Below are 21,907 nucleotides of genomic sequence, written 5' to 3'. Positions count from 1 at the left end.
AAGATATCCAGCGAGAGACAAACATACACGAATCTCTAGAGTTATGTGAATAGATATCTAGATTAGAAGCGAGGAAACCACGTAAATTTACAGCCTACGTCATCGATGACTGTAGACTGTAAAGAGATAATTATCAGTAGATTCACATTTCAGGATAGTGGCACGAGTCACTTTTTCGGATTCGATATCGTGATTATGTCTATAACGATTGCACGACTTACCACCTTTCATCTGACCTCAGAACGATAAATTCAGCCCCATTGGGTCAGAGGTGAAACCGAGATCGGGCTTCCGATAAGATATACCAACTCTTGCACTGTAATAATCAACCCACAAAGGAGTAAGTCGTGAACTGTGACCTTTTATCCTGGCTTTTGTTACCACATCGAGCAGTCTGTCTCTTTAAACTTCTCTTTCTCTCTAGGTTCGTGGTTTTGTTTTCTATATTGCATCGGAGACGGAGTCTCGTTAGAAATTTTGACAAATTACTTGTTGCATGACCGATTTGTAGATGAGGACCTTACATTTCGACTACACAGATATGAGCAATATGCAATATTGATAAAGTTTGACCTTACGATCCTGCTGAGTTATTCTGTTAAGCTTAGTATATTATTACTAAAAAGTAATAATAATAATAATATATTTAAATTACTAAATTCTTTTTTTTTATATATTTAATTCTACATTTAAATTTAGTGAAATATTCAGGATTTATACATGAAGATTTAAATCTTAATTGATCTTTCGCATTGCAAGAAACTGATCAATGAGATTCCTGAATGCCCTGCTGTTTGAAATTAGCTAAGTCTTTCAGGATTTCACTAAAAGAATGTATATTTTTGTCATTTTTTACTTAAAATATGAATAAAATGTGGATAAAGCATAAAAAATTTTCCAATAATTTGCTTAAGACGTAGGAAAATATTTATGTATAATTCTGTTTTGATATTGTGGAACGAGCTAAATGACATACTTATTCTTATGAAAATATTGCTAGGTTTTAGACCAAACAAAATTACCATAGATAATATTAAAATCATTGCACTTATACAAGTAGCAGCAGTAAAAAGCATTTTTCCAGGATATCGTATATCAATAACCTTCCACCTCGTGTCCAACGAGGAAATGTTTTTTTAATCAACTGAATTGATTATTACCAAGTTAAGGTCCGATGATGGGAGCGATAAGAGTACCGATCGCTAACCCATGTCAAAATTTAAATCACCCAAACTGGAATTGTGTCGTTGCTATTCGTGCAGGAAAAATATGAAGTGAGCAAAGAACACAGACAGGTGAAACTTCAACTAACATTATTAATAGTTCGACTTGTTAAACATTATTATTAGTCTGTGTGAATCAATATTCTTATGTGCCTTACTTAGATTTACTTCCTAATTAATTATGGGGCTCGAATTGCAAATTGTAAGCTACGTACATTTGATGTGTACATGCAAGAATATCTGTAACAACTTTGCCTCTGTAATGTGTTGTAGTTAAACTCTCAGCACCTAATACAGCATCATAAATATTATATTTTAATATTTCTTCAACTTAACAAGGAAATAATATCTTAAACTATAGAAATTTTACATAGAACTGTTTATTATTAAATTTTCTTTTAGGATAAAATAAGATAGTTCGAGCAATTTCATTTTTTTTTTTTACTTGAAATCAATATAAATTAACTTTTCTAACTCATAAACTTTAACTTTTTTAGGTCTTATTTTATTAAAAAATCATTAAAATATTCTAAATTTTTGCATTTTGTATTAATAACTAAAAAACAAAGTCCTATATTTGTTAAAAATTATATTATTTGTAAGAATATATTCTACATTAAAACACACATTATGGTGTGCTCTTTATCATTCTGTATGTCTGTACTACTTCATTAACTAATTATAAAACTGTATTGTTGAGGATATATATATTTTTTCTATTTTATATCTGAGTAATATCCATTAAAAATTTAATTGTCAAAAAATCGCTAACAATTATAAATAATTCGTATAATTTAGGCATAACAGTAGAAACTAGCTTTTAAACAAACTTGTCTTTTTATTAAAATAATCTGGAAAACTTAATGACAGTGAAAAAAAAGAAGAGAAATCACGATATTTCAAGTACTTCACGCATTTTAGAGTAACGCCAAAGTTCGTGACATTTTATTAATACGTGATAGGTAATCTGAAAACTAAAACATCTTTATAATCGTGTTAATTGGATAAATATCACGTTGTAAAGTATTCGTGGATAATGATAATTACTTGATAATTGCAAAAGAATGACGAGAATTGTAACATGTTCATCGATTATGTTCTATTTTTCTAACCTTTCTCTATTGAGTTTAAGGGGTTATTTAATCAAAAAAAATTAGATCTAAACTTGTAAGGTAATTTTAAGATATTTTAGATCCCATTTCTTATCGTTTTTATGAATCTGTAATATGATATATTCTTCTATGAGCTATATACTGTACTTGTACACTTTTCTCAGGTATAAAGCTCATAGAAGAATGTAAACTATATAATATATGATAACACGAAGAATATATAGACGATAAGGATGAAGATAGAGATGGCAGGTACCCTGAGCTATATACATGTAGGCCTATAGCTCATAGAATTTTAAACTGTATAAAGCAATGAGAAATATATATATAAAGGCATAAATTAGGAAGAATATTTAACAAGATAATAAAGGTTAAAATATATATAATAACGAATAGGGATTGTATATTGTTAAATTATAATATAAATTTTATGTAATGTAGTATTTTATCTATCAGCTACACCTGTATATTTTATACACAAGCATTAACTGTTGTTGTACTTCGATAAGTTGGTGATTATTTACATAAAACTTTTTATTTCCTTTATTAATATGACGATATTTAAAATATAGGTTACATTTTAATATCGATAACAGTAAAACTGCTTGTATAAAGTGTTAGTACTTCAGCATGTTCTTCTTTAATCCTCATTCTTATAACGATGTTAATGTGACCTACATAGACCTCGTTTTATTATTATGATTTTCTACTGATGAAGTGCATTTCCGAAAGAACTGGAAGTTTTTATTTTTTTTTTAAATAATGGGATAAAGGAAAGGCGTTAGAAGCAGAACCGAAAAAATGTACTCGGGATGTTTAAATAAAAGAAATTAAATAAATATTATCAGCTGGAAAGACATCACGGGGGTAACCAATCGTCGTCGGCGTCTTTTCGACCAATCAGAAGAGAGTTGACTGCTGTTGTGTGCGATGTAGAGCGAAGTGTCGGAGATCTCGTTGGGAGTAAGAATATGTCGCCGTTTGTTTCTTTTGCAGCCACCAGCCTCAGCAAACATCTGTTGTAAGTAGGTAGTTATCCTTATCTCTTCGTGTAGACCTTACTTTCGAGCAATATTGCCCGACGTTAAATTTCTTGCACCGCCCTGCTGCACGTGACTACTGTCATGACATATAAGAAGTTAATTCAAAGCACATTTTTCTCTTCTTTTATAAATAAAATTATACTTCTTCAAGAATTTGTTTATACTTTAGTTAATTGTTAAGCCTTCACTTAAGTAGTGTTTACTTTATAGAATTTTTCATTCACAAAATGGGCAAGTGTTTATTATTAATGTAACCTCCCTTTGGTTTGTTATATATTTTATCTGCCTATTGTCTATTGCACGTTATAACTTTTTATTACCTTATTGTACGCTAGATTCTCCCTTATTACCTTATTTTATGTCGTACTATTGCCTTATTGAATATAATATTCCTCTGTTGGTTTATTATATACTGTAAACCCTAATTGTCTTATTACATATAATATCCTCTATTGCTTTATTATAATCCTTATTGCTTTATTATATATTATATACTTCCATTGCCTTATTATATATCGTACGTTACTAATACTTTATTGTATATTAAATCCCTTTATTGACATTCTATATATTACTTTAATCCTGCTATTTTGTTAGGCAGTAGAAGGATATAATAATTATTATCCTTATTTTATAAGGAGCATGGCTTTATAGACTTTAAAATTATAGAAAAGAGTGAGTAATGGTTAATTACTCTTCTTTTTAAGTAATTATCCTAATAAGTGGACAAATCAGAATTATTTGGGGAGCATTTTCGATGCGGACGTCATTTATAAACATTATTAAACAATAGAAGTTTCATTAAGCAAATTGTAATTCTATTATTTCTGATATAGATGTGCGGTCTTTATCTATTAGTAGGAGACAGTTATTGCATGCAGCAATCGTCCATCAATCATAATCAGTAAAAAGAAAAGTTTCAAACTTGTTTTCAAACAATTGAATGCCAACCATTAAGGGAGATGTTCGTCTTCAAGTTATCTCTTAGAATATTGACTCATAAATCGGTCGAAAGTTATGAAAAGTACTGTACATCAGTAACTTACGTGCAATGTATGACATTGGTTGCTACGCTACATTGTGTTGTAGTATAGCGACGAATGTTACAACGTTACGAAAAGACAAGGTGGCATTTATGATGTCCTAGTTATATCCAGGATCGAGGTATGATTCAAGTAGAAATTGTCGCACACCCTTGGCAGGTCGGAAGAAAAATTTTGTAACACATATCGCTGCACGGACGAGTTCATTCTAACTAAGTAAAAAGGGTTAAGAAAGTCAGTAAAGAGCTGACTATATAGGGAGGAGGAGCGAACAAATGCCCTGTTTATCTTGATCCATTCATCAAGTCAAACACTCTAGATCTGGAAGTGAAAGGTCAGACGTCTTCGCTATCACCTTCTTGACCCGATTCAACCACCCGGACGACCTTTGAACTGTCATTATTCAAACAGCTACACTGTAATTTGGAATATCTGGACAAATATTCTAATATGAGGTCATATTGACAGGTGTTTGTCTGGAGTTCAGAATGTTTTCTTGTTTGTATTCAAGGAAGAAGACGATGCCAGTTAGAGAAAATTTGACAAAATTTCAACAATTTAATTCTATTACGCACCTGTTAATAATAATTCAGCTGATGTAATAAAGTTTGTATTAATAGAGTTGATCCGAACAAGGCTAAGTAAGTTTAATTAATAAAAACAGGTTTCGTTTGCTGTTTCGATTCAACTTTGAACGTCCGTCGGTCGGTTTTTTTTAGTGAATTTGAAGGAATAGAGTCCACGATTTTGATCTGACAAGTTCAGGTCACTGATTGACACATCAATGATATGATCCTTTACTGAAGGTTAGATGGCAAAGTGCAATGAATACTTTGATGTGATTTTTGCCCTAAGGTGAAGATGCAGCATAGTGAATAACACGATACGTTGAATAGTCTATTATGCGAAACAACGTTTCAAAATTATATTTAATCAGCAGCATAACACTCAACCGTTTTGCTTTTATCCATTAACAATCCATGTTGTACGTTTCTCTATTGTCAAACGAGTTGCTCCTCTATAAACTAGTAATATTAAGTTAATGAAACTAGTTCATCACAGCGTATTAAAAGTTGAAGCGTAGGTATGTCGTTACTCATAGAGTTCAAATATTGTTAAATTTTACAACGAAATTATGCCTATCGTCTACAGTATCAGAATATAGGTCTTAAGATTATCACAGAGGGTATCTTTCTAAAATTATCGATACAATTTCACTTCCAGAAGCTTCTATCACAGTTTTTATAACCAACGAGTTATTTTCAAGTGGAAAACGAGTTTAAATTTGTTTAATTAGTTCAAAATAACACAATTTTGGGGCGGAGGCACCACAATAGTTCGAGACATAAAATTGAGGCCAGTAGAAAGTTCAAGTCGAGTAAATGCTCGAGTCATGTAAATTTATAGTGAATTCGTGACATTGTTACTGTACTATAGTTACTGATTTAAGTTGTAGGATGGTCTTTGGGGGTGGAGAAGTTTAAACATTCCACGATGAAAGCTGAAAGCAAGAGGACACATGTACGCCCTAGTGGTGCCATACTTGTATAATGAGGTAAAGGAATTATGAAGAATCTTAACTACACACCCTCTATCTAGATCGTAGGCCGAAATCCGTTTATAATAAAGTTTTTAAATGATAATATATTCCTCTTCCTCGTAGATCTGCTGTTAATTTCCTGATTCGTAGGAATAATTGAATTTTAAACTTTTTTTTATTCATCCGAGTTCCTTTATACTCTTACAGGAAAATATCTTAGCGCTGATAAATAAATGAGATTTAGACTATTATACTGTAACAAAATTTTTGTGATAAATTATATCATTAGATTTTTTTTTACTCGTTTCTTTTATCCTTCTTCCATTAACAAAGTAACGAGTTACGCTCCATTGATGATTATATGCACGGATTTTCGGCCCTATGAATGAGTTTCAGTCTTTACATTGATTAGAACTAGTGTACTAATGTATAGACTAATGTTATTAATATATTCTGGTATATTTATTAGAACTAATATATAAATGTGGGGCTGAACTATCGCTTATCTGGATTAAAATTAACATACAAATGTGAGCAGTAACATAACTAATACATCACTATGTAGACTAGAACCAACAGATTTGTAGATTTTTATATGCAAGAGCTTCCCAAACTTTTTTAAGTTTCAAACATACTCGAAGCCTGGATACAAGTACTATTCACTGTTTCGAAATTATCACAATAGAACATAACAAACAAATTTCCTTAATAATCTGTGCATTAAATAGAATCATAAGATTACATTTTGTAGCAATTATTTGTCGAGGCAACGGAGCAAACAAATAACTTAATCCAAAGTATTGTTTTCGAAGAATTTGCATATAGAAACACGTTCGCGTAGCGCCATCTCTTAGCAATATATATCGAAATAATCCCTAGTGTTTTTTTTACATGTATTCCTCAATAACAGGATATCTCAGAGGACACATTAATATTTAAAGAAAACGAGTTTTGACAATAAAAATGTATTCCAATAATCAGGAAATTCTATTTAAGCGTGGAATGGGTTCAACGACTGATCCAAAATGATTTTTACGTACAGTTTATTCTGTTTAATAAATCGATATTTCTTTAAAAAAAAATGCATAAATGAGAAAGAAGAAACGTAAAATTCCTTTTTTTTAGGTTAGTTCAAAAGAAGATAATGACAGTAGAAATTCCATTATTATTATTATTATTATTTCTTTCTGTTTTCTTCCAAGGACGATATTCAAATTTGATTTTTATATTGGTCTGCTGCTCAAGCACCGCATTCCTCTATGAATTTATCATATAGATTTGCTTGATTTCCAGAAATAATGAGATCAATGCACCTTCTTTTCGTCCTTGTTTAATACTTCCTGCCCAAATCTTTAAGAAGGTTTCCTTTCTTTTATATTTTTTGGAAAAAATATGGCTTGTTTTACGCTCCAAGAAATTGATCCGAATCACGAAATTTCTAAGAAATTACATCGAACAAATTTAAGATAAAATGAATACCTAAGAAATTTAATAAGAGGACATTGTTCTTGATTCTTTTTATTGATTTTTGCAAAATAATTTCTCGTTATTTATTACATTATAAAAACTTTGACTTAATGAGATTTTGATTGAAATAATCTACGTTCTTATAATGTTGATGCTATACGAGTAAATCTGCTCTAAAATCTTCTAAATCTGTAATTATATAATTGGTAAGGCAAATGGAGTTATGCAAATTATAAGATTTATACGTATATCAATGCTCGTATAGGAAACATGAGGGTATATTTACGAAAGTTTTTGTTTGTTTCGACAGGAAAAAGATCCAAAAACGTGAAAATTCCAATGAGATAAGATACTTTATTATCTTCTTGTCAGTATTTTGGATCGTAACATCTAAAAAACTATATACGTATATATATACACTGTGTATCAGGAATCAGATAAGAATAAGCATATGAGATAGGAAGCAAGTTCCTTCACTCACACAAAAATAGCCAACTTCAAAGGTCATTCCGAGTCGAACAACAAAAATATTTTATATCAGAATGTCGATTTCTGTCGGTAACGTTCATAAATTTCGATAAATTTTAAAGCAAAATTGACCAAAGATTAACAATAAAAAAAAATAAAAAATAAAAGCAGAGAGGGAAAAAAATCCTTCCTGTGAATTATAATCACTTATTACAAATTGTAATAAGAGAGCATAAATTAACATTAGCGCTTGACTTTTGTATTTAACATCTTTATTGCTGTGGATAGAAACTAATTTAAAATTAAAATATTCAGTCAAAGTTAATTAGTAGAGTTGTATGGCAACTGGTGCTTATAAAGCGATCTTTAAAGAAGTTTATAGACAAGTCTGTTCGTTACATCACCTTCAGATTTTTCGAATTTTTTCAGCTTTGTAAATATATATATATTTTTTGATTATTTAATTATTGCTCGAAGATAGGGTGGAACCGTTTGTTTCAGAATGACCAAAGGTCATAAGCAAGGCCTACATATTATTAACTAGTAAGGGGGAAGAGAGCTTTATAATGAATTTGCCCGAGGCTTCTTCAAACTTTGAAGCTTTGTTTTGATATAGGTTGGTCTCGTGAAAATAAATTTCTTTGTTTAAAAAAAAAGAGATTATTTTGGTTAAACTATCCAAAACAAACTTTTGTTTTCCTTCAAATTGCTTAACCGTAATTAGGCCAATTTTAGAAACTGATTTTGCAACTTAAAAGTGATTTAATTGTAAGATCAGTTTGTAAAATTTCAGAGTTCAAGAGGAAAAAATTGTTATTTTTAAAAATTAAATTTAGATTTTATTTGTAAATATTTTAGATAATTTTCAATATTTTTTTTTAAGTTTAATGTTATCTTATCTGAAGTGTTTGAACTAATTAACTATATTGGAATATTTAAAAGAAAAAAATATATATTTTTAATAATAATAACATGAAAGGACGATTTGTTAAAATTCAGAAAGCACGATATTAAAAAAATAATAATAATAATAAGTGTAACTATAGTTTTTTAAGAAGATTTTACGACAGACAACAGCAAATTAATGATGCATCCTACAGTTATCTGAGACCCTCACAAATGTTAGTTATTTGGAGGCCTTTTAAGAGCTGCTGTGACTGAGAAAAAAAAAATTGTATTGTCTACAACGTTTTCTGGTTTATATCTATTTTTTTTTATTGTTCACTAAAGTCACTTGGCGTATTTTTCCTTTGCCAATAGCATTCAGATATATTCAAGATGCCACAAACCGCGTGTCTCTAGAAAAAAAAAGTAGTAATATTGAGTTAATTTCTCATATCGATCCCTTTTTGCTATCTCTGCACAGAACAATGGTACAGTAATGTAATTCCTCGACAGATTCGGGTTCTTTTATTTGTATGCAGCGAGAATTCTTCTTTTATTGTTCGGGATTTTTTGGGTGATAAGCCACTATCATTCTTCAAACATAATGAGACGATCCTAATAAAAGAAAGGCTTTTAAAGCAAGAGAAAAGACCAACTACCAATTAAGTAAAAAAAGAAAAAAAAATGAAAGAATTCGAAATTTAAGGAGTGGACAAAAAACGATTGATCTCTTCGGGTCAAAGAACTAGTCCGCTCACGTGTTATCGGCATGCGTGCCTCGCTCTCTTGACCTCTGACCTGTCCCCCCTACCGTGCCCAGAGTGCGTGACATAATGATCAGATAACAGAAGGCTGACGATAGCCTGCAGCTTGAGCCTTCCAGGTGGCTGGCGTGACTGCCAGTAGCATAGCTGCAGGTATTCTAAAGGAGTACTTTGTAAAAGAAAGACGTACAGTGACCTCACATATTCTCTTCAATTAACCCTTTATGAAACAATGCTACTGATATAACGTGTTGATGATATTGTATATATACGATTTTTAATATATACGTATAAAAAATTATATTACAGTCCTCTAGATTTAAGTATTATTATCATTTTTTTCCCCCCTTGACCATTTGGAAATTATCTTCTTAAGTGAAGTTTAGATTAATGAATTTTAAGGCATGTAGAGTTTTTAATCATTTAAATATGTGCAGGAAATCTAAGGGTTGGGTATAAGAGTGAAGATCCTGCACGCAATCGAGTTTTAATTAACTGTCAAAATTTCGTTTCTCTAGATTCTTAATTGATGATTTTTATCATTTATAAGTCAACTTATCAACATTAAATTCACATTAAAATGAACTGTTTCACTCTTTCTAGTCATTCACATCAGTTATTCTTACAAAAGAACTTGTAAATAATATTTTGTACTGATGTATCCTGAATGTCAAGAAAGTTTCGTCACTACATTTTTATCAACTCTTCTCGCCTTGACCTACTGAATTATAAGAAAAAAATATATATATATAGGCCTATATATTAAATTAAAATTAAATAGGGCAAGAATTCGCTAAATAATTTCAGAATATTATTTTATTTCTTAAATTGTTTAGACTGCTATTGACGGCGCTACAGTCGCCATTCGTACTGTAATCGATGCTAATTCGGAAATTACAAATAGAAATCGATTTTCTCGAAAGTTTAATTTCGTACACGCGCACGATACAACTTTTACGAGAGATTATATATGTTATTTTCTTTTTGTCGAAATTTAACAAAGGAAAAAGCAGTTTATAAATTTCTAGCCAGTTTAGTTATTTTGCATTTCCTCTCCAGAAGACTAACACGTGATACAATAGTCACGATGAAATCACGTATGTCACGAGATCAGCGTGAGATTTTTAGGTGGAGTTCCTCTCCTCACGCAAAGGGCGTGGTTAAGATGTATAACTGCTCGTCTATTTTTGTAGCGCTAGGAGAAAAAAAAAAGCGAGAGAGATTTTTGAACAGAAAGAATAATTTGAGTAGCGTAAAAATATTTATTTATGTGATATTTTTCTATGAATTCGTGCAAGGATATTGTTAGAAAAGATTGTGCCAAGAATCTATAATGACGGAGGAAGTTTAGAAATGACAATGCTCCAGAATAAGTAACTCAGATGCACCGATAACGACTCCATCTAAGAACGTTTATAATGATGGGGGACGTGTTAACACAATGTTCGAATCATTTATCAGCAGCTCAGAAATCGGCATCCATGCAGTTGTCACGATGACTTTTTCTTTTTTTTTTTTATTTAAACATATTTAAATTTTCCTCTAAAACTAGATAAATTAACGATAAGGATACTTACAGATCGTAAAATAGAAGTAATTTTTTTGGGTCATATCACATTTTGCAATATAATCTTATATGACTACTGTGCACAAAGAGATTCAGGAAGTTAGGGAATATGGGGGAAAAGTCGACCTGTCAGTCCACACCCCAAGTTGATGGGACAGAGGGTAGCTCCGGGCACAGACCTGCACGTGCACTTTGATGAGGTAGTGTTCGTCTCGTAGAAGGCCACACCTAGATTTCATGGTGGAACTTGGCTGGAAGCAGTTTAAATGGCAAGGGGGTCGTATTTATCATCACATAGAAGACTCGCAGTTATCTAACCCCTTGTTGCTTTTTTTTTATCATCATCGTGCGGTTGAATACAGGGGCAGGGCATGTCTAGAAGCCAGTTCCTGGATCACTTGTGCTCTTTAGTGAAGTAAGAATGAACAGGTTGTGCTCTTGTAGGAAGTTTTGCTCGATTGAAATACACAGCGCCAAAGGAGAAGGATGGGGAAAATTGTTCTTTTGTAAAGGGAATTGTTTCTAATGCAAATAATAAAACTCCTGTTGTTAGGAGTCGGTGCTGGATATCCGCACGGGCTATTGTCGAATTTTCAACAATCCCTTTATTATACCGAGCTCACAATAAGTGGGATTGCCTAACTATACTTCCTCTAGCAAAATAAAAAAAGATTATTCCCTTTCTTATACGTTGATAACAATGTTGTTCTCAAGGATGTTAATATTTCGACTAGTCATAACAATACCCTCACCTTCTAATTACGGCTCATTGTTTATTACTTATTTATATAAGGTAAAGATAGATCTACATCGATGAATATTTTAACGAATAAGAATAGAACAATTATTTTTATTAAACAATATTGCCCTAAATAGTATTTTTCGTTCTACTTTACAAAAAAAAACTGTATATATTTTTATTTTTATAATTCATTAGCTTTTAACGATCTAAGTTTTATTATAGCTAAAGAGAAAAAAACTTTAAAATTTTGACAAAGAATGGTACTAAATTATTTTTGATTTGGGGTCAGAATAAATGGAAATTGTCCAAATACTACAATTGGAAAGTCTCCGTGTTTTATGACCATAAACCAAACATGATTTAGGGGGAAAAAGTGCAAAAATTCGTATCGACTTTTAAATAATCTAAAATTATAAACAAGGGAGTGTCGGAGCGCACATTAATTTATTACGATGTGACACATCCTGGTTTAAGATCATGTTTGATTTTCACGGCACGATTGGTACTCGAAACAAAGATCTCGTTTGTATCTTCATTGGTATGGGCCGGAATCTTAATACTCGTGTATCGACTGTAATTTCCACATCAGAAAAGCGTAGTCACGTAATTGTAACACTAGATTTTATTTTTCAGTAGTGACGAGGGGACGAATGGATATCCTCCCTAATTCTCACGACTACTGTCTGGCGACATCGTCCACAAAAGAACTTTGACAGTTAACAATATATCTAGTGTCATCAGTAATGACTGTACAGCCAGAAACATTTATGACGCTAGTTTTTGACACGTGAACAGACATCAAGTGCAGTTCGATAACCGTCGTGTCCTTTCAACCATTTTAAAATCCCACCATTGTCTGCTTTAGACTTCCCCCTTCACTCGATGCATTATCGATCGCCGCTCAACTTTTCTTTAAAGAAAATAAAAAAAATCAAAAAAAATCTAGAATTTTGTGACATTTCGCCAAGTCAATGCACCCATACCAGGTGATATCTCCAGGCTATACTTAATGGGATAAAAATTTAGAAGGTTTTTATAAATGGTATCTTGTGGTAATGACCCGACTCTAACACAATAGTTAGTGTCAATATTTACCAAAATATTCCGCCACCCAAGTGTGGACTCTCTACCGTTGCCGGAGGACGAGACGGTGTCCTTCTATTGTTTATGCCAACTGAGTATGTGACAAGGCCGTCACCTCTCTTTCGTGACAAAAGGGCACTGATCTGACATAATACCTTTTAGTTCTATAATTTTCATAAACCTACACTCAAACGCGCCGACTTACTACTTCGCCAGTCAGTCGCTTTCTTAATCTTTATCTTCCACAATAGAAAAATAATGTGCACGAATTTTGATCGACTGACTTTTCACAGACAAATTTTTTCCTTTTTCTAACGTCTTTTTATATTTCTAAAGCTCGGGAAATTTGTCTGACCAGTCAGTTGCAATCTTAATTCTTGTGTACTGACTGTAATTTCAAAAGAAAATAATTATTTTCATGACTTCTAACTTGTAAAATTGATAGTTAACAGTTGAATTTTAACGTTTAAATTATTGAAAATTTGATAAATTTGTTGTTAATTTTGTATTTAATGTATAAGTTAAACTATACTTAAGTACCGCATAATTATTCTTTACACCAAGATTAAAGAATTTGCCATACTTCTTCTATCGTATTATAGTATTCTTTATAAGTTAATTCACTTTACAGGATATACTTCACATCAGTGTTTAAAGCAAGCTTCATCGTAGTGGGTATAGAGATAAAACTTTATACATTCCAACAGGTGTTTACATTTGGTACTTTATCAAAAGTGTACTTAATAGACCTATACTTTAGAACATGTATATATAAAATCTAGAGGGATTTTTACTTGAAATTCCTGTTAACGCGCGTGGCACATTAGAAAAGTTTAATGCAGTGTTCATTTCAGGGTATCAAAACTAATGATTGTAGTGAGAGTCACTTAACTTTCATCATATATCTAAATTTCTAGCAATGATGCAAGCGGCAATAATTGACATGTTAAGAGCCTGAAGAGCTAAATTTTAATAAATGGTAAGGGAAGATTTCCATTCTTGGAAAAGTTACTATCTCTTCCAGGTATAGAGACAGATTTATTCTCTTTTCCAAATGAATTCTCAGAAATTTTTATTCACCCTGAAAATAGAAGTGTACTTTTACACGGTTGAAATAACCAATTTTTGAGGCATTGAAGAAAATATTTTACTCCTAAAGCTATCTTTTCTGAAGTTTGCTTTCTAGAAATCCGACTTTAAAATTTTCCACTCGAGAAAATTGTATTTGAGTTTATATTTTTATACGAATTTCTTGTGTAAGGCTAAATTTAACTTCAAAATAAATGAAATAAAATGATTTAAATGCAATTATACCTTATGTAATCGATTCGTGTTATAAAGTCGTGCAATATTTATCATGCAATACGTTGACATTAATTTATAAGCTGTTCTTTCTCGTTGGAGATCGATTTGTTAGAATTTACATTTCAAATGGCTGTATATATGGTAGTATATAATATTAGAGCCTGAGAAGGGTTTGATCGGGTCCCGGACCATCATACTTTTATATAATATCAGGCTTGAGGAGAGGGGGCGGATGCCATCGCTGCCTTATATAATATCAGGTTTCGAATACGGTGAGATGGAGTCTATCCCTCTTCGATAGTCATAAATATCTATGAATAAGATTAATAAAACAAAGATTTTTCATATATTTACAAAACATATTTTAACTTATATCACTTTTCTATTATGTTTTTTTGCATAAGTTTGTACCTAAAAACTTTCGTACAGAATTCGCTTATTTTTATAGTTATTGAAATTAAATGCACGCTAAAAATACGTATTTAACCCCCCATTATTAAATTTTCTATCAATTGTTTAATAAAGAAATTAATTTATTTGATTTAAACAATTTAACGTAGTTCTATATTATTCTACGTGCTGATTTTATTAAGTTCTAGGCTATGTTTTACGTAGCTCTTGACATAAATATCGAAATATCCAAGAAAAATGTTATCAGTTGAGGCGTATTTAAGTGTCTATTTCTATTCTTAATCTTTGAAACACAGAGCGGAACCATTATAATTTACTTTTATGTTACTATTTTTATTCCTTTTCTCCTTTAAAATTTTAAATTTCTGCCTTATTAGGTACAGAAATATTGATTAGATTTTCTTGTAGAGAGTATTTACCAGAAGGTACTCCAACCGTCTTAACGAGCATGTAACTCGGTATAAAGGTATAAAGTGTAGGCTATCAGATTAATTTTCCGAGTTAGTCTGCTAGCTACGATATGCAAATTAGACACACCGAGGAATTTTTCTCGGATATCGACTCGTATTACGTTATTATCTCCGCGTCACGTGTTGGAAATTTGGTTGTATGTGTGTGTGTGAGAGCACTCTGCTATGCCGCGGGCTTCTCATTTTGAAATTAGACACGCTTGGATCCACAATTTGAAATATTGTATTTACTCTATTAATTTATCTTCTACAAACGACAGTAAGGTTCTTACAGCATGTTTTTTTTTTCTTTAGAGCTTAGAGCTAAGACAGAATAATCCCAAAAGTACTGTACGTGCACCTCTTGTGTATTTCTATTTAAATAACCAGAAATGTGTACGTTTATCGTAAAGAATAATTGTAAAAATGTTAAAATTAGGTCTTAATTTTTAGAAATGGAAATTCTAAAGTTATTTTTTCATTTTATTATTCATTTTTTAAGGAAATTAATGTGAAAAAAGTTCATTTAAACATCAACTTTAGCCGCTGTCCACTAGGAAATGCCATATATGGCATGGAGGAAATAAATCCTGTTATCCTTGTTACTGTACATAATTAGTCGCGTAAATTTGTTTCTCATATGTTTTAAAATAACCTTACAACTGATAGAATTGTTTCGGAAAACAAAAGGAAGTGATAAAAAACGACGTCTCTTGTCTTTAATTGTCAGTAAATATCACTTTTTCTGGAATTACTTGCATATTTTCTAAGAGCTAACTGAATATTTTTCTATTTATCTACCCATTTAAATCTCTTATTCAACATTTTTTTATGAACCCATTGAATAAATTGTGGGCGTAACTTAATATTTTCTGACATTTATTTGAATATATGGGAATTAACCGAATATTTTGTGGACTACATAAATATTTTTTGACCTTTGTTCGAATATTTTGCGCATTTATTTAAATATTTGGAAGCTAACTGAATATTTTATGGCGATTATTGGAATATTTTGTGAACTTACAGATATTTGACAGCATTTATCGGAATATTCGTATCTGGGGACTGAGTATTTTATATATTAAATGAGTAGTTTTTAATATACTGTATATAACTGAATTTTTGGCTTTGTCCGAATATTTTTTGAACTTAACTGAATATTTTATGTACCTATCAAGAGATTTTACGAGTTAAGAATGTAAAGAGAATTTTGATCAGATATAAAAATAATAAATCTAAATATAAGCATTAGAATCGTAACACCAAGCAGCTAACTTTAAAAAGTAAAGAAGTGGATTTTTATTCGGTGTTAAATAAAGAATAGAAAAAAAGCGAAATCGTTAGGCAAAAAGATATTTATCGGGCACTTTCACACGATAGTGGTTTCCTCTATCCAAAATTAGCTACAAAAGAGAGAATTCCCACGGCAGAGGTCGAATCAGTCAATACACCTGCAGCGATCCAGATGACAGTTTGGGGTCCTCTACACTAGCCGCTCTATCTCTCTGGCTCCTGTTACGTCGACGACACGGTACGGTCTGCGCGCATGCTCAATGGTTCGGGTGTGTCCGGAGAGAAGCATTGGCAGATGGCTGTCGACCCAAAGGTTAAAGTGCTAATCGGAGATGTCAGAATGTGAAGGTCGCTGTTCCTGTGGGATGTGGCCCCGGGGATGTTGTCAACAGCTTTTCTTATAGCGAAGTTAGGAAACCGGTTTACTAATTTGATTTCTGCTGGTGAAATTTTGTCGCAGTGTCGTGGGAAGCTGTGTTTGCCTTGCCCTACAGATAACATATAGGACAGGAGTAGATCATGTTGTACCACGCCTTTTAGTACGAGTCGGGTCAAGGTAGCTCTCATGCTCCAGTCACAACTTTCGACCGATGTTGCTCTCTATTCGTGTAAGTATGTCCCGCATTTTGACTACATTCTGCTTTTCTATTATGGCCGACGCTTTGCTTTATCTACCTTTAAACTTAAACGTTACTTTAAAAAATAAATAATTCGCCTACGTACCGGCTTCGTAACTGCTTAATTAATTATCACGTCAATTATAAACCGAGTAATTTTTAAATTATTGTACTGTACAATTTATATCGATAATACTAATCAATAATTTTGTATTTTCTTTCCTTTTTTTTAACTTGGGGGAATTAAATATGCCGCTGTTGCGCTTTAGGTAATTCTTATAAGGTAGGCTGCCTGTAGCGTGCGGGGTGCAACCCAGATAAAGATGTATAATTGAGGATTTGCATCTAACAGGAGTTACGTGAATGAAATGTTTTAAAGATTGAAACTTTCTAAATTCAAAACTGGAGTAGTTAGTTCGAAATCTTTCCTGGTTCCCGTTCACACCCAATTCCTTTTGTTCGTTGTGGAAATTTATGATAACACGTGTGTGCTTACACTGAGAAAAATGATGCCGACACTCCCTGTTTTATATATATATATATATATATACACACACATACATATACGAGAAAAAATCTATCTGATGTATTCAACAATCTACTTGGAAGATCCATTTTGGATCAGTGTTTTCCCTCCTTACTTTTGCTTGATATCTCTTATCTTTAGATTTGATATGTTGGAAGCCAGTACAGTAATTTCACTTTAGAATAAAAAAAATTCAATGAATAATGCTTTCTTTGTTTTGAAGTAACGTGAAACGCTTCGCTGATGAATATTATTCTGTATAAATATCTGTTTTATGTATCAGGAGAAGCAAATTATAAATAGAGCTATTGGTAATTTATTCTTGTTTCTTCAGTTTTACAAGAGTTTTGATGAGTTGCCATTCCAAAATAATGAATATGTGGTTGAGGCCTGGAGCATAGTGATCACAAATTCGAAGAATGCATAGCGGAAAGGGGCCTTGAAACCCTAAATAAATGGGAGGGATATCATTCGTGAGAAAATATTATCAACCTGCTTGCATATTTTTTGCTCTATCATTATGAATATTTTATATACCTTTTCCTCCCAACTTCTCGCTTAATATTCAACTTAAGATAGTTATATTTTTATATTTATTTTCCATCAAAATTATGTCCTATAAATTGTATAGAAAGTAAATTAAGCTTTAAAGAAAATAATAATAATTTAACAAGTAAGATTTTAATCTACAAAGTGAAAAGATTTGTATAGAAAGCGTCGTCGGTTGACATCCGACATTGTTAGATGAATAATCTTCATGTTAGAATATGTTGTGCTCTATTGTTGATGAAACTAATAGCAGTAAAGTGCTGTGGCCCCTTACATTTTTACTTCACCCTTATTGTTATTTCTAGTGATGAATTTGGGTATTGATGGATGGTGTTGTCAGGAACTCGTAACTGTATCTTTTGTACAGAAAGTCACAACTTAACATTCGTGTCAACAGATTAGCATAATTGTACGTCTTAATGATACAAAATTTTCTTAAGATCAGCAATTGTATTATCTTTAATAATTAAATGTATTCGTTTCTCCTTTTTTAATAGGAGTTTTGCAAGTGGTGCCTATAATATTCATTGTTAAAGGTAAGCACTCTCCATATTTTTAATGTTAATTATACGATTTTTAATGCGTAAGTTTATATAAAAATTTCCAAACTGATGTTATATAATTTTAAGATATTTTATGCAAATTATTTAGTAGTATTTAAATATATTATATAATTTATGTAAATATGTATGACTTATATACGTATAGTACCATTTTATGTATTAATATATGTACTGTACACGTATTAGTAACTCTTCTGTGTAAGTATAGCCTACATCTTTATGTATAATTATATGTATTACTAGATCTTTATAAGCGTGTGTATTTTAAGTATCCTTTATGTATAAATACACTTATTAGATTTCTCATTTTGTAAAGTTTGATTTAAAAAAATACACTAACTTTTGGCTCAATTTTTTTTTTAATTTATATATTAAAATATATATTTTCTACCAGATGGTTGTACAAATTAACCACTTAATATCTTTTATTACGCAGTACAAAACTCATAAATTTCATTTTGCGATTGTTGATTAAACGTTAGAAATTACTGTCAGTCCGTATAAATTTAGGATAATGCTAGTCAGACGCTTTAACCCTTCTGTAATGACTGAGGCAACCCTGACCCTTGTAACTAAGGTCAAAACATGTTAACAGCTGGTCTGAATACAGGAAATGACGTCAGAAAGGTTTAGAATTTAGTGTGTTGATCGTCATCAGTTTTATCTCTTATGCGATGAAAATACCGACAAGGAACTGTCTTTTTTGATTTTTTGAATTTTTTTCTTTCTTTTTTTTTATTTTAGTTTTCCACCGCCATTCCTTGACCTACTCTACATTGTGTTCTCATTCTGTCTGAATTGTAAACTTCCTGACTTTACTTTTTTTCATGCTACTGGTATTGAAAGATCAGTAAAGTCACGTGATTTCAGGTGGAGGATCAGAAAAATTTTTGTCACTTTTATATCATCTATCGAGGTTAGATTCATATCGGGTTTTATGACAGGATACTTTAACGCATTAAAAACAATTTAATAGCTTCAAAAATTACCTTCAGGCACGTTAAAATTATATTTAAAAATATTTCTTTTTGTATATTTATTTATAAAGTAAATATTTGATTATTACTGCTTTATGGTGTATGCAATTATACCTTTCTTTTGGGCTTTAATTATAGTTTAAAATAATAAAATGAACCCATTATGAATGTCCTTACAGTTATTAGAGAAGCATTTATTAATAAGGAAGTAAGGTTTACTATTTATTTCTTGGTAGTGTTATTAAAGTTTTATATAATTTCTATATAATTCATTTTATTTGTTTTTCCTTATAAATTAGAATAATAATAGATACGAAGAGGTTCATATAAGTATTTAGTGGGATGTCCGAAAAGTTTGAAATGGTAAAAAATATTAGGTATTGGATTTTTAAAACATAGTAAATGTTCAAAATACTTGCCATTTAAATGTTCACAAATGCTAAATATTCAAATATATTAAATATAATATGCACAAAAGATGTTAAAAAATGCTGAATGTTTAATGTTTAAAACATGGTGTTGCCCATTAATTACATACTGTATACAGTTTAAGGGAGGAAGGGGGTCACTAAAAGTAAATTGTTGTACACGATGGGGAGCGAGAGGGGTCGTAGCATTGTTCAAGTGGACTTTTTTAATGATATTAGTAGCATACAAATTTGTTCTTATAAGCTTAGTTACGTGAATAAACTATGAGTTAGGAAATATTTACAGAACTTTTTAAAGTCATTTCTTTAATTTCAGGGGGTCTATGAACTATCGTACACGTAATTAAAAGGGAGGGTTTGCTAAAAGTACACTACTGACACAACAGGGGGAGTCTAAAGTGACCAAAAACTGTATACGTAATTAATGGATGGCCCCGTATGGATATTCAAAATAAAAAAGTGTTAAGATTGCTATGTCTATCCGTATATTGCGTATGATTAGATATTCTAAAATATAATATAGAATATTAAAAAATATATTTAAATACAAATGTATTGACGTATTGAATGTATTAAATATTATTTATTCATAAGATATAGTGTGTTAGTGTTGAGAGGATATCAGATACTGGTACTTAGTATTAGTGTTAAATATTCAAATATATTGGACATTGAATGTTCGAAAAATAAGATATTCTCGAATATTTTTGCATGTTCAAGAACTTTGGTATAATAAGTCTTTATAATTTATGCTTTTCTTAGAATATTAAATGTATAATGAAGTAATTTAAGTGACAAAAATGCGCAAATTTAAGTTACACATTTAATCTTACAGTTAATAATTGGTTTTAAATAGGAGAAAGATACATTTAGATGATATTTTAATGAATGAAACATAATTTATAGCGTGCGAAATGTTATTAATTGCTATTTTTGTACAGATAATCAATATAAGTTGAATGGAGTTTCAGTGACACGAAGAGTAATGGAATGAAGTAAAGCGATCCAATGCGCTAATTTCGTGTGACAAATCGTCACAAACGATACGTCACACTAAAGAAAGAGTTCTCTGCCCTTCTAATCATTAAACGTCTTGGCATTAAGCACGGTCCTACTTAAAATCTTTGGCCTACTTTAATATAAGTAGGACTAAGTGATCACAATCTATTTGTCACGGTCAATAATTTGTGACATTTACAAAATGGGAAGGAGGTGTTTTTTTTTTCTGTGCGTCTTCGACGTTTTGTCTTTCTAATTATAAACCATGTAGTAGAAGGGTGGAAGGTAAATTAATGGCGTAAGATGCTGAGCCATTGGGGAGTCTTCTAAAGACTCTTAATAGATCACGTGAGTTCAGAGCCAGTTCTATAATCGTTCATGTCCCCGAGGCATTACAAAAAAAGAGAGAGAGAGAGAGAGCCTCCCAAGTGGGTGCCCCCGGGCGTGCGTGGGTTGCCCTAATGATTAATGCCTTAAAAATAATAATTAGGGCAATGCCTGGATATTCCCAAATATAGGGGGGTTGGTTTGATATATATAACTTCCTTAATTTATCAATCGAAATAAAAGTTCTTTATGCAAATTAGCAAAATTTTTCGTTAATAACCTAATTTTTATAGGGAAATTTAAAACGGAAGAAGGGGTAGAATATTGTGAATAAGGGAGTGAGAGCCTCAACTGTCTTGTTTCTTAAAATTGTCATTTAACTACTAGGTAGAGACTTGTGCCTCCTCCGAGTGCTTATGTAATATTATGGCCCGAGGTTGTTTTTGTGCGCTGTCAGAACAAATGAAACGTCTTCAATGTAATAGGATTTGCTTCTAGTTATTTTTCCTGACACTTAAGACTC

General features: G+C 31.4%; 1 protein-coding gene across 7 annotated transcripts in view; it reads left to right on the top strand.

Annotated features, from left to right (window-relative positions):
- Positions 1–3,251: 3,251 nt before the first annotated feature.
- The window catches only part of LOC111627361 (polycomb protein SCMH1-like), a 36,373-nt gene continuing 17,717 nt past the window's right edge, over positions 3,252–21,907 (top strand). Inside the window, exons 1-3 of one of the 7 annotated variants that reach the window (XM_023370923.1) lie at positions 16,303–17,006; positions 18,396–18,499; positions 18,588–18,626. The gene's annotated coding sequence lies outside the window, so the exon portion shown is untranslated. Of the gene's footprint in view, positions 3,361–16,302; positions 17,007–18,395; positions 18,500–18,587; positions 18,627–18,830; positions 18,852–21,907 lie in introns of those variants that run through there. The other 6 variants (XM_023370921.1, XM_023370922.1, XM_023370920.1 and 3 more) reach the window with 6 other exon arrangements.

This window comes from Centruroides sculpturatus, unplaced genomic scaffold (assembly GCF_000671375.1).
Source record: "Centruroides sculpturatus isolate CEXI.00-Female unplaced genomic scaffold, Cexi_2.0 scaffold437, whole genome shotgun sequence".
Lineage (NCBI taxonomy): Eukaryota > Metazoa > Arthropoda > Arachnida > Scorpiones > Buthidae > Centruroides > Centruroides sculpturatus.
The sequence above is the reverse complement of the archived record's forward strand: the minus strand, read 5'-3'. Positions and strand labels throughout refer to the sequence as shown.